A 14,573-nucleotide genomic window follows, 5' to 3' on the forward strand; every position below is an offset into this window, starting at 1 on the left:
AAATTGTCTGCTTACAATGTCTTACCTCCACTAGACCGATTAGATCCCACAGATTAGGCCTCCTCCGAATTCCATCCGCCGGCCAGTGTCGACTGGCGACCACTCGGAGGAGAGCCTTCTCTGTGGCTGCTCCGACCCTCTGGAATGAACTCCCAGAGATTCGGACCCTCACCACCCTCCAGGCCTTCTGCAAAGCCCTTAAAACCTGGCTGTTCCGACAGGCCTGGGGCTAAAGAGCTGTTGCCCCCGTCTCGAATGGTATGACTGTTGTGTGTTTTAAATTATGTAGTGTTATGCTTTGTTTTTTTAAAATTTTTGTCTGTATTCCCCTTTCCTGGTTGAGTTGTGAGCTGCTCTGTCCCCCCTTCGGGGGGAAAGGGCAGCATATAAATGTAATAAATTGAATTGAATTGAATTGAATTGAATTCTTCAGTTTCAACCTCAATAATACATGGGCAAACAATCGATACAAACTCAAGGTAAACGCTCCAAACTCAATTGCAGAAAATACGACTTCAGCAACAGAGGGGTCAACGCCTGGTCAATGCTCTACCTGACTCCGTATTTGCATCCTCAAATCCGAAGAACTCCAACCTCAAATTGTCTACTGTGTACCACACCCCATTCCTAAGAGGTCCGTAAAAGGGGCGTGCATAAGCCACCAGCATGCCTACCATCTCTGTCCTCCTGTCCCCAATTATTCGTACCCATTTCCTGTGTTCATCTTTATGTTCATACTTACACCTGTTATCTTTTACATGTTTGACAAACTAAATAAAATAAACAAACAAACAAACGAATGAATGAATCCTTTGCTTTCTCATCTCAGCGCCCCCAAAATAGCAACCAGGACTTGGTTGGAGTAAGGGACTTCTACTTGCACCCTAAACGTGAACTTGGCCTCTTCTTCTCGGCCTCCATGCCAGAAAAAAAAATCAATAGCTCCAATATGTTAGCACTCCAAACAAGCTCCAATATTACACGGCCATTAACCCCACAAGCACTTAGTTATCTTCTGCCCATTAGGCGGAACACCAGGTTGCAGCTTTCTACATGCTCGTATTCACCAGTGTTGTAAAATAAAAAAAGAAGAAGACCCTCGCAAGGGCACGCAACTCTGAGATCAGTAACGGAGGGTTAAACATGTTGCCCATTTTTTATTTATGTATCTTTAAGTCTGCCGTATTGGGCCAAAGGAAGGCTGAGCGTCGAAGAATCGATGCTTTCGAATTGTGGTGTTGGAATTATTTATTTATTTATTTGTCTTGTATGCCGCGCACTCCCGAAGGACTCCGGGCGGCTCACAAAAGACAAGGGAAAGGGGGGAACGAGACAAAGACAACATATTAAAAACAAAACCAACATTCACAATTTCTGTGGAGGTAGATGCTTCTCAGCTCCCCCCAGCCTGCTGGAACAGCCAGGACTTGGTGGCTTTGCGGAAGGCCGGGAGGGTAGTAAGGATCCGGATCTCAACAGGGAGCTCGTTCCAGAGGGCCGGAGCTGCAACAGAGAAGGCTCTCCCCTGGGGAGTCGCCAGCCGATATTGGCTGGCAGATGGAATCCGGAGGAGACCCAACCTGTGCGATCTAATTGGTCTGAGAGAGGTAATCGGCAGGAGGCAGTCTCTCAGGTACCCAGGTCCGATGCCATGTAGGGCTTTATAGGTAGCGACCAGCACCTTGAAGCGGATTCGGAGACTAATAGGTAGCCAGTGCAGCTTGCGGAGGATAGGTGTAACGTGGGTGTACCTTGGTGAATCCCTTGGACTGGAAGTAGATCCAATCAGCCGATCCTAAAGGAATTCAGTCCTGACTGTCCTTTGCAGCAGCACTCACCAACTGGTGAGAAAATTTTGGTGGTTCGCAGAAAATTTATTTGCATTTTTTATATTGCACGCAATCAGGGGTCCTCAAACTACGACCCTTGGGATGGATACGTGCAATGAACGCTTGTGCTGCTGCAGAGTCTCCCCCTTTGGGGTCTTTTTGTGGGGGTTGGAGAGGGGCAGAAATTCTGACTTGGGGTCTGCTTCATCCTCCTGGTGAGGGGCTTTGGGCAAAGGCTGGAGGGAAGCGTTGTTGGTGGCAAAGAGCCAGAGGGGCTCATTCCAGTGGGACTGCATCATGGCCTGGAACTGGTTGACCATCTCAGCCCGCTGAGCCTCCAGGCGCCGGTCCCTGGCCTTGCACTCCCACAGGTCTTCCCTCCGCTTGGAAAACCTATGCTGGTAGTCCTCAGTGAGATGCTTCTGCTGAGCCTCCTTCTCAGTCAGATACAATTGGAATTGAGCGAGCTGTTTTGCCAACTTTTTCTCCTGGTGGCTGCTTAGCTCCAGCAACTGCTTCCTGTTGGGGCCCTAAGGAGCCTGGGTGGGCAGGCAAGGAGTGGCTGGGAGGGGAGGGGCGAGTAGAGGCCAGCAAGGTGCCCCTTGACATGAGTGACATTGAGTTGGCCACGCCCACCCAGCCGGTCATTAGGCAGATCATATTAGTGGACCGCGTGATTTAAAACTATGAATTTAGTGGTCCCCGAGGTTCGAAAGGTTTCCAGCTTAGTGTCCCCCTCCCTGGCGCGGAGGGTTCTCACGGACCACCAGTTGTTGACCACTATTCTAGGGGGTGGCTCACCTGCAAGATTGGCAGAAGGAGCCCACTTTTCAAACCCACTGCTTTGCACAAAAGGGACGGAAGGTCTGGTCCCCTCACCCTTAAGAGGTGCATCCGGGTTTCTTTTCCGCCGGTGCCCTTTGCACAAATGACGTGCAAAACTCAGCCCCATGTGGGAGTACTTTGTCTTCTCCAAACATTGCCGCTGGCAGCCCTCCGGCCTCTCCCGCAGCAGCTATCGAGGCCATTTGCAGACTCGACAAACAGATCCGAGCAGCAGCTGATAAGGCTGTCGTTGCTCTTCCAATATGCTCTTCCGTGACGTCACCAAGGCCGCTTCTGATTCCACGGTGCACAAACCCACCAGGCTGATCTTTCAAGACCTTTCGGGGTCGATCAGGAACTTTCAGATCCCTTCTGAGTCTAGTGGGGTAGATCATCTAATATTTTTTAAATGACAGGCAGTGCTCGAATTACGACTTGCAAGGGAGCACAAAATTGCTCTTGCCAAGCGAGACGGCTGTTCAGGGAATTTTGCCCCCTTTTACGACTTCTCTTGCCAAAGTGGTAAAACGAATCACTGCAGTTGTTAAGTTGGTAACAGAGCTGTCCAGCAATTCTGACTTCCCCACTGTAAGTGTGGTTGTAAGCGTGAAAAACACCCTTTTTTGAGTGCCTTCACTGTAACTTCCAATGGTCACTAAATGAATAGTGGTAGTTCAAGTCCTCAATTGCATTTGGTGACCATTTGCAGTTGCGGGTAGTCCTCGACTTATAACGCAGTTCATTCTGACAACTGTTGCAACATCCCCGTGGTCAGGTGCTCAAAATTCAGTCGCTTGGCAACTGGCTTGTATTTATGACGATTGTGTTGCCCTGGGATCATGCGATCCCCTTTTGCGACCTTCTGACAAGCAAAGTCAATGGAGGAACAGATTCACTTAACAACCGTGCAGAGGTGGGTTCCTACCAGTTCGCACCTATTCGGTAGAACCGGTTCGTCAAATCTACCGGACCGGTTAGAAGAGGTTCCACCAGTGGACCCAGAAAGCAGGCCACACCTACAGAAGAGGTTCCAAATTTTTTTGAAACCCGCCACTGGCAAGGATCTTGTAACTTGACAGCTTTAAGACTTGCATGCTTCAATGCCAGAGTTTCTGAATAGCTACTTGGACCGACCTAAGTACTAATTCATAATTTCATATCCGGTCACATGGGTGGCAAGCCACTCCCACAAAGGAGGCCACACCCACAGAGTAGGTTCCAACAATTTTTGAAATCCACCACTGCAACAGTGCCACTAGCTTAATGACTGCAGTGGTTCACTTAGAATAGAGTTGGAAGGGACCTTGGAGGTCTTCTAGTCCAACCCTCCACTTAGGCAGGAAACCCTACACCACTTCAGACAAATGGGTGTCCAACATCTTCTTAAAAAGTTCCAGTGTTGGAGCATTCACCACTTCTGGAGGCAAGTTGTTCCACTGATGAATTGTTCTCACTGTCAGGAAATTCCTCCTTAGTTCTAAATTGCTTCTCCCTTTGATTAGTTTCCACCCATTGCTTCTTGCCCTCAGGTGCCTTGGAGAATAGTTTGACTCCCTCTTCTTTGTGGCAGCCCTTGATATATCAAAACACTGCTATCATGTCTCCCCTAGTCCTCCTTTTCATCAAACTAGACATACCCAGTTCCTGCAACCGTTCTTCATATGTTTTAGCCTCCAGTCCCCTAATCCTCTTTGTTGCTCTTCTCTGCACTCTTTCTAGAGTCTCAACCTGGCGACCACTTAGCAATTGTGAAATGGGCCAAAACTCACTTAATTACTTAGCCACAGAAAATTTGGGCTCCATTATGATCGAAAATCAAGGACTGTCGTGATCTTTCTCCTTCTCCCATCTTTTCGTTTCCCTTGTGGGAGTGAGGGGGAAGACTAGAGCTTCCAAATCTGGCTTGGGCAAGCACTAGCGGCACCAGATATGGAGTATTAATTGTCCTTTAGTGGCTGTTTGGGTATTTGTAGTCCCAAATCTGGGAGTCCTGGAAGGGGAACGTTTACTACCCAGCCTGAGGAGATTCCTTCAAAGGCTTCCTCGTTGTGAGAGATTCTCCTTTCATGACTTCAGTTCTTCTCCAAAAGAGAGGGTGCAACCTACTGAAATTAAGATATGAGGGACCATCTCTTACTGGTCACATCGACCTGACCCTGAAGGCAGGGAATGTTATGGGTCCCATCCCGTGGGGCAGGAGTTGGCAACCTTAAATACTCCAAGAGCCATTTGGACCCATTTCCCACAGGAAAGAAAACACCCGGAGCCACAAAACGCTTCCCGTGCTTGACTGTTTCTTTTTTTTATTATTATTAAAAAGTTTTAATAAGTTTTTACAATTATATACCTTTCCCCTTCCCTCCCTCCCCCCAATCCCACATCCTCTCCCCCCTCCCCCCCAACCTCCCAGAGCAAATAAAGGGTATAAACCCATGTTTCTTAACCTTAGCAGCTTTAAGATGAGTGGACTGCAACTCCCAGAATTCCACAGCCAGCTTTGCTGGCTGTGGAATTCTAGGAGTTGAAGTCCACTCATCTTAAAGCTGCTAAAGTTAAGAAACACTGGTATAAACATTTAACAATCATACACTAAAATAAACTAAATTTAGCATCATACCTTCGCTTGTACTTTAACTCCCCTTTTGTAAAGCTGACTTTAGATAAATTATAACATTCCTTGTTCATTCATTCATAAGCTAACTGAAATTTCTTAGTCCCGCATTTATTTTGAATATAATCAATCCATCTTCTCCATTCCAGCTTGTATTTCTCATCTGAATGGTCCTTCAAGTATGCTGATATTTTAGCCATCTCTGCTAAGTTTGTTACTTTTAACGTCCATTCTTGAATAGTAGGCAATTCTTCCTTCTTCCAGTACTGCGCCACCAACAATCTTGCTGCCGTTGTGGAGCAGTGGTTAGGGTGCAGTACTGCAGGCCACTTCAGCTGACTGTTATCTGCAGTTCAGCGGTTCTAATCTCACCGGCTCAAGGTTGACTCAGCCTTCCATCCTTCCGAGGTGGGTGAAATGAGGACCCAGACTGTGGGGGCAATATGCTGACTCTGTAAACCGCTTAGAGAGGGCTGAAAGCCCTATGAAGCGGTATATAAGTTTAACTGCTATTGCTATTAAGTTCAGAATCAAATTAGTCTATATAACTGTACAATGTGTGATTATACCTAACAAGAATAACTGAGGAGTAAACTTTATCCTCTTTTTAAGAATATTTTGAATAATCCACCATATTTTTTATCCAAAATGCTTTAACCTTTTTACAAGTCGAAGTGCCTGACTATTTCTTGAGCGGCCACAAAACTACCATATGTAGTTGAATTAAACATTTTGTTTTCTTCTGAAACCTTTTTTGGGTTTATCCATAGTTGGCTTACTGGTGGGTGGGTGGGGTCGAAAAGCTCAATAAATCGCATGCTGGCGGGTGTCACACATTGGCGGTTGTGATGCATATTTTGAGTGACAGGGAGCCACAACGGAGGAATGAAAGAGCCACATGCAGCTCCAGAGCCACAGGTTGCTCACCCCCCTGGCCCAGGGCAGTGATAGCTAACCTGTTTGTCATCACATGTTGAAACCCATAATCAGGGGTGGGTTTCTCGCCCCGTTCCAACCGGTTCGGTTGGAACGGGGCCGGCGGCGTCCTCGTGCACGCGTGTGGCATGTGCGCACACATGCGTACTAGCATCTGTGCAATGCTCCAGCTGCTCCTGGAGGATCGCGCAGGCGCTGTATGCGTCCTGCGCATGCGTGGAAGCGCAGAACTTGTCAAAACCGGGTAAGGAGCGCGGGCGGGCGGGTCGGCCCTTCGCCGTTCCTGGAAGTTACTTACTTCCGGGTTCGCCAACCAACCGGTTCGCAGGGACCGCCGCGAACCGGTTGAAACCCACGCCTGCCCATAATGCAATGCACGTGAGTCAGGGGTGGGTTCTAGCTGCTGCTACTGCCAGTTCGCTCAGGGACCGCCCGTGCAGTGCAACAAAAATGGCTGTGTGCATGCGCAGAAGGCAAAAACAAGAGGTGGCGCCACTGAGAGAACCGGTTCAGGGGCGTGGCAGGCTTGGGTTGCTGCTGGTTTCAGCGACCCAGGCCGCCAAGTTACTACCGGTTCGGTTGAACCGGTACGAACCAGTAGGAACCCCGCCTCTGCCATGCTTCCCCCCCCTGTGCCTTCCGCCCTCTGTGCATGCTCAAGACACCACCACCCCATATGCGCACGCTCCCTCTGCTTTCCCCCTCCCCCCGTGCATGTGCCCTGCGCTCCTCACCCATTTCTGGCTTCCAGGTTGGTGCAGGAGCCTTTCCAAATTCAAAATGAGGCGCTGGGGGCTTTTGTGCAGCCTCCTTCCACCCTGGTGCCCTGTTTTGGGCCTGGAAGACTTCCTGCACCAACCTGGAAGCCAAAACGGGGCATGGGGGCGCTGCACGAGCCCCCAGATACAATGCAAGCACCATCCACGCATGCGCACGCACGTCCCCAACCCCCGCATGGCAGAGATCTGAAGACCAGCTGGCTGGCAGGATGCGAATGCACATTTGCAGTGGAGCTGGGCTAAGGTGACAGCTGGCCCTTGTGCCATGGGTTCGGCACAGAGGTGGGTTCTTACCAGTTCGCACCAGTTCGGTAGAACCGGTTTGTCAAATCTACTGAACCAGTTAGAAGAGGTTCCACCAGAAAGCAGGCCACACCTACAGAAGAGGTTCCAAAAATTTTTGAAACCCACCACTGACACACACACGCACGCACACACGCACACACACACACACACACACACACACACACATACACACACAGAGGGACAGACTCACACAGAGAGAAAAAGAGAAATAAAGGAAGAAAGAAATAAAGAAAAAAGAAAAAAAGAAAGAAAAAGTGAGGGAGATGAAAGGAAAAAAGGAGAGAGACAGAGAGACAAAAGGAAAGAGAGAGAGAGAGAGAGAGAGAGAACACATGGCTGGCAAGCCACTCCCACCAGGTCACATGGCTGGCAAGCCACTCCCACAAAGGAGGCCACACCCACAGAGTAGGTCCGAAAATTTTTTGAAACCCACCACTGGTCAGCATCATGGACCCAGCGAGATATATCTGGCAGGACTCAGAAGAAGGGCCTTCTGTGTGGTGGCTCCCTTCAGTGGTGGGATTCAAATAATTTAACAACCGGTTCGCCCAGGGTCAGGTTGGCTGTCGTGGGAGGCGTGGCCCACCCCCGTCCGCCAACTCCACCACACATGCGGGACAATCCTCCCACGATGGTGAACCTGACCCTGGGCAAACAAGTTGTCAAGTTACAACACACACACATACACACCGCTATCAAAGTGGATTCTGGGCACTGGGCTGCGCTGCAATGGAGAAATGGACAATGGAGCGGGAAAGAGGAGGAATAGGGAGAAGAAAGAGGGAAAGTGGCCTTCTCTTTTCCTTGCGCCAACCGCTCCGTTGCCTGTTTCCCCATTGCAAAGCCCAGGATCCACTTTGATACTGGGGTGGGATGGTGGTGGTGGAGTAATTTAACAAGCGGTTCACCTGAACCAGTGCAAACCTCTTTCTCCTTTCCTCCACTTTCCCCAGAATTACGGACTTCTCAAGGCACTGCATAATTTTGTATTTTATATGCATAGGTTTGTGTTTATTTATGTATTTATTTTGTCATGTTCACAAAGTGCATCTTGGAGTTGGTGACCCTTTGAGAGTGATATGCAACCAAATTTCATTTTAATGTATGCTGATCAGTGTACATTCAAAGTGAGAATAATGTTAAAAAGTAAAGGTTCCCCTTGCATGCATGTGCTAGTTGTTACTGACTCTAGGGGGCGGTGTTCATCTCCGTTTCAAAGCCAAAGAGCCAGCGCTGTTCAAAGACGTCTCCATGGACATGTGGCCAGTATGACTCAATGCCGAAGGTGCACGGAACGCTGTTACCTTCCCACCAAAGGTGGTTCCTATTTTTTCTACTTGCATTTTTATATGCCTTCAAACTGCTAGTTTGGGAAAAGCTGGGACAAGTAACGGGAGCTCACTCTGTTATACGACGCTAGGGATGCGAACCGCCGGACTCCTGACTTTTCTGATCGATAACCTCAGCGTCTTAGCCACTGAGCCACGGCGTCCCTACAATAATGTTATTCTAAGTTCTAAATTCTGAGCTGACCCTTTACCTTGAGGGATGGACAGATTATGTGCCACCAAATTAGCGTCCACTCCAGGGGTGGGTTCCTGCCAGTTCTAACCTCTTCTGTAGAAGAGGTTCCACAAATCTACAGTGCCATTTAGAACGTGTTCCAGCTCCTTCCCCCCCCGCTCGTCCTTACATCATCAAGATGAAGAGCGAGAGGAGGAATTCTGGGAGTTGAAGTCCACAAGTCTTAAAGCTGTCACATTTGAACACCCCTGAGGTTTTTTTTCTAAAGGATTAGGGGTGCAAGGGTCTTGTAACTTGACAGCTTTAAGACTTGAGTGCTTCAAAGTTTCTGAGCCAACATTTTGGTTGCTAAGCAAGAGCGTTGTTAAGTGAGTTTCACCACATTTTACAAGTTGACCACGCCCACCCAGTCACATGACTGCCAAGCCACTTCCACCCAGTCACATGGCCAGAAAGCCACTCCCACAAAGCAGGCCACACCCACAGAAGAGGTTCTAAAAAAGTTTGAAACCCACCACTGGTCCACTCTTACAAATCAGATTTTTTTTAAAATTAGAGAATTAGAGATGCCTCGAAACAATGTTCAGATATTGATCGACTTGTGACCACAATTGAGCCCAATGTTTTATGTTGCCAAGTGGAACATTTGTGAGTTTGGCCCCATTTTTTGACATTTCTTGCCACTGTTGTAAAGTGAATCACTGCAAATGTTAATTTTGGAACACGGTGGTTAAATGGATCTGATTTTCCAATTGACTTTGCTTGTCATAAAGTTATAAAAAAGGGGGGTCCCAAGACCCCTGGATATAGCATCTGCCTTAAATGTAAGTCACTTCCTGGTTGTCTGAATTTGGACCAAGTGATTCTAGGGATGCTACAATGATTGTGAATGTGAAAAATGGTCATAAGTCATATTTTTCAGTGCTGTCGTAACTTTGGGCAGCCAGTAAATAAACTGTTGTAAGTTGAGGACTACCTGTAGATCAGTGATGGGTTTCAAAAATTTTAGAACCTTTTCTGTAGGTGTGGCCTGCTTTGTGGGAGTGGCTTGCCAGCCATGTGACTGGATGGGAGTGGCTTGCCAGCTATGTGACTGGGTGGGAGTGGCTTGCCAGTCATATGACTGGGTGGGTGTGGCCAACTTGTAAAATGTGGTGAAACTCACTTAACAACTCTCTTGCTTAGCAACCAAAATGTTGGCTCAGAAACTCTGGCATTTGAAGCACGCAAGTCTTAAAGCTGTCAGGTTACAAGACCCTTGCACCCCTAACCCTTTAGAACCCCCCCCAGGGGTGTTCAAACCTGACAGCTTTAAGACTTGTGGACTTCAACTCCCAGAATTCCTCCTCTCTCTCTTCATCTTCATGATGTGCAGACAGGCGGATGGAGTTGGAACGGGTTCTAAATGGCACTGTAGATTTGTGGAACCTCTTCTGTAGAAGAGGTTAGAACTGGCAGGAATCCACCCCTGCTGTAGATTAAAACCAAGCACAGCTTTGATTATTTCTGTGGCTGCCATCTTGCCTTTTTTTACCACACTTTGATCAATAGCTGCAGTGTTCCAAAAGTTCAGATGCCTGCAGTATATGAGAAATCCTCATAGGTTGAATATTCTCTGTGCCTTTCCTTCATCCTTTCCTTTTCTAATGTTTTGTTATTGTTCTCCCTTTCTGGTCTATTTAATAAAGACACCCCCCCCCAATCCAGTTTTTTAAAACTCTAAAATGGAAGGCACCCTAATCTTTCTACCCAAGCAGCTTGGCCTTCCAACTCTCTTTTGTATCCTAAAAGTCTGTAGAGATTCTCCGTCATCCAGGGGATGGTCGTCCCCAAGGTGCTTTTTTTCAGGAGGCAACTGGACTTTCTGTTTTTTTCTTCTTCTTTTGAAGATGTTTCACTTCTCATCCAAGAAGCTTCTTCAGTTCTGACTGTGTGTGTGTGTGTGTGTGTGTGTGTATACATACATATACATACACACACACACACACACACACACACATATGTTTTCTGAAGAACATCTCGGAAGAAACAGCCGAGATCTCACATTGCTCCTGGAAGCACCAAGCCTGAAGTAGCCTGAAGATGACGAATGAGACTTCGTCGAAACGTCGCCAAGACATCTCCAATTTTACGCGGGAGAAAACCCGAATAACTAGAGACCTACCTACCTACATACATACATACATACACACACACACACACACACACACATACACATACATATGCAATAATATATAAAGAAATATACGATCATATCAATCATTATTACAACCACGTATACTATCTTCCATTATGTTCCAATATCTCAGGGGTTGCCACAAAGAAGAGGGAGTCATACTATTCTCCAAGGCACCTGATGGTAGAACAAGAAGCAATGAGTGGAAACTAATCAAGGAGAGAAGCAACTTAGAACTGAAGAAAAATTTCCTGACAGTGAGAACAATTAATCAGTGGAACAACACTGGAAGTCTTTAAGAAGATGTTGGATAACCATTTGTCTGAAGTGGTGTAGGGTTTCCTGCCTAGGCAGGGGGTTGGACTAGAAGACCTCCAAGGTCCCTTCCCAGTCTGCTATTGTATTATTGTATAGTATCGATTATAATAACCATCAGAATATTATCTCATCATTTTTTCTTTCTCGTGCAGTCCATATTTTATATAGATCCACTACCCTCAATATCTTGTCATTTAACCATTTGTGAAATAGTTCCCATGTTATGAAATAATCAGAATCTTCTTTTCCTTTAATTTTTATGGTTAATCTATCCATCTCTGCACTTTCCAGAATTTTTTTGATTATAATATCATCCTTTGCATCCTTTTAGAGCAGTGGTTCTCAACCTGTGGGTCGGGACCCCTTTGGGGGTCGAACCACCCATTCGCAAGGGTCGCCTAAGACCATCGGAAAACACATATTTTTGATGGTCTTAGGAACTAAGACACCAGTTTTATGGTTGGGGGTCACCACAACATGAGGAACTGTATTAAATGGTCGCGGCATTGAGAAGGTTGAGAACCACTGTTTTAGAGGATCGTTGAAGCCCTGGGAGGTTTAATCTGTGTCCTCAGGGTCACCTGAGTGGTGCAAATGGTTCCTGTAGTCTGCATTTTTTCCCCTCTAGGAATCCATTCCTCCTCCCACACCATTCATCCCAAATTGTATTGCTAAACGTCTGTAGAGATTCTCCGTCATCCAGGTCATGGCTGTCCCCAAGGTGCTGTCCTCAAGAGGCAACTGAACTTTCTGGGGGTTTTTTTGGAAGACGTTTCGCTTCTCATCCAAGAAGCTTCTTCAGCTCTAACAAGATAGAGGTGAATGGAAGGATTTATATTCCTTGCAGACAGCTGGTCATTTGCATCCTTTTAGAGGGACGTTGAGGCCACTTGGAGGTTCATCTGTGTCCTCGGGTGTCACCTTAGTAATGCTCCTGTTTCCTGTAATGTGGATTTTTTCTTCTGGAAATCCATTCCTTGATGAGTTATTGCTTTTTTAAAAAAATGTTTTATATTGGGTTTTTGTTATTGCTTCCCGGCATCACTTGAGAGTGAGTCACATCAATTTTCTTCAATCAAATAAATGATCCCAAACCCATGTCCTGTTCTTTTGGAAGAGAAGGAAGAGCATTTGCATCCTGGGAAGCAGGGGAAAAAACTCCCAAGAAAGTCCACTTGCTTCCTGAAAAAGCACCTTTGGGGGAGATCAGAAGGTTGCATTTCCCTAGAAAAAGACTTTTCCAACGCGGAGGATGAACGCCAATACCTCTTGTTTGCTCACAAATTGTTAGATAACCATTACTTTTCTTCTGGAGATGATTTCTACTCCTGGAGTCAAAAGACCATGAAATTTAATTTTACGCCTATTTGACCAGGATCAATTTGGGCTCCAAATCAATGTGAGAGATAAGAGTCAATGGGCGCCAGGCGGTTGGGCAGCTGGAGCTGCGGAGCGCGGAGGGAACGCAGTGGCCATAACACTTGAAAATCGCCCAGGAAGTCCACCATTAAGGTGAGTCCCTATCGCCCATCCTCGCTGGCTCCTTGTCGACGGTGTTCTCCGGTTGCCGGGCACTAAAGCAAACCCAAGCTTTGTTTACGGAGTCTACGATTACAATGCAAGCTCCAAATATTTGCTAGTCTGCAATCTTGCAGCTCCACTATAAATACTTTGGCTCCAGGTGGATGGGCGGAGAACTAGCAGAGAAGGAGGCCAAGGGAGATTACCTGCAGAGATCAGGTAAGCTTCCTGGAGATTATTGGTGGATGGGGGTGGGGGGGAAACTAGCCTTTGAGTCTCTGGCTTCTTGACTAAAAATCATTTAGTGGAGCAAAATGAAGGTTACAGCTTTAATTAAGCATCTAGAGAGACGTCCCCTCTTTGGTCTTAGAATAGAATATATTAAGGGAGTTGGAAGGGACCTTGGAGGTCTTCTAGTCCAACACCCTGCTTAGGCAGGAAACCCTATACCATTTCAGACAAACAGTTATCCAACATCTTCTTTAAAACTTCCAGGATTGGAGTATTCACAACTTCTGGAGGCAAATTGTTCCACTGATGAATTGTTCTCACTGTCAGGAAATTTCTCCTAAGTTGCTTCTCTCCTTGATTAGTTTCCATCTATTGCTTCTTGTCCTGCCTTCAGGTGCTTTGGAGACTAGCTTGACTCCCTCTTCTTTGTGGCAGCCCCCGAGATATTGGAAGACTGCTATCATGTCTCCCCTAGTCCTTCTTTTCATTAAACTAGACATACCCAGTTCCTGCAACCGTTCTTCATATGTTTCAGCCTCCAGTCCCCTAATCATCTTCGTTGCTCTCCTCTGCACTTTCTAGAATCTCCACATCTTTTTGACATCGTGGCAACCAAAAGTGGATGCAGGATTCCCAGACTCCCTCTTCTTTGCAGCAGCCCCTGAGATATTGGAAGACTGCTATCATGTCTCCCCTAGTCCTTCTTTTCATCAAACTGGCTGTGCTCAGTTCCAGCAACCGTTCTTCATATGTTTCAGCCTCCAGTCGCCTCATCATCTCTGTTGCTCTTCTCTGCAACTTTTAAGAAGTCCATAGGGTAGGTCTAGTGGTGAATTTTGTACAGCTCCAAAGCAACCCAAGGAGCTGTTTTAAGACTCAAAACTATTGGCCACTTTCATGCTGGGAGGGGGGAAAAGGTGGACTATTTTTAAAGTTTACTGAAAAGAATGCTGGTGGGAACAGAACAAAACGTAGCAGATCCTTGTTTAGCCTGCCTTGTGCAATGCTAATGTTGTATCTGCAGGGCCTGAACAAGACAGCAAGGAGCATTCAGAATAATTAAAGAATAATTAAAAATATTTTTATTATGCATTTTTTCTTTATTCTGCATCACATTTCCAGTTTTGCAAACACAATGTACTGGCTGTATCAAATCCTTTATAAATATATGTAGTATTATACACCCCAATCATAACCATTATTCTCATGATCATACAGCATAATCTCTTTTAAATACTTGATATTGTACATCACAGTTATATCCCTTATGTTCATAGTGTTCAAGAGTGCTCTCTGTATTTCACTTTCTATATATTTTCATCCATCGTCATGTACAGTCCGATATTATTATTCGGTGGCCTGAATCATATGGTGCAGAGGGGGGAGGAGGGGTCCAACCTGGGCAACTTTAAGACCTGTGGACTTCAACTCCCAGAATTCCCCAGCCAGCCCTGGGTGAAAGATAGTAGCAAATAAATGTAATAGTCGCTCTCTGTACATTTTGTTCTCTCTTGCTT

This window comes from Thamnophis sirtalis, unplaced genomic scaffold (assembly GCF_051295495.1).
Source record: "Thamnophis sirtalis isolate CommonGarterSnake01/CBP01778 unplaced genomic scaffold, rThaSir2_p1.2 scaffold_14, whole genome shotgun sequence".
NCBI lineage: Eukaryota > Metazoa > Chordata > Lepidosauria > Squamata > Natricidae > Thamnophis > Thamnophis sirtalis.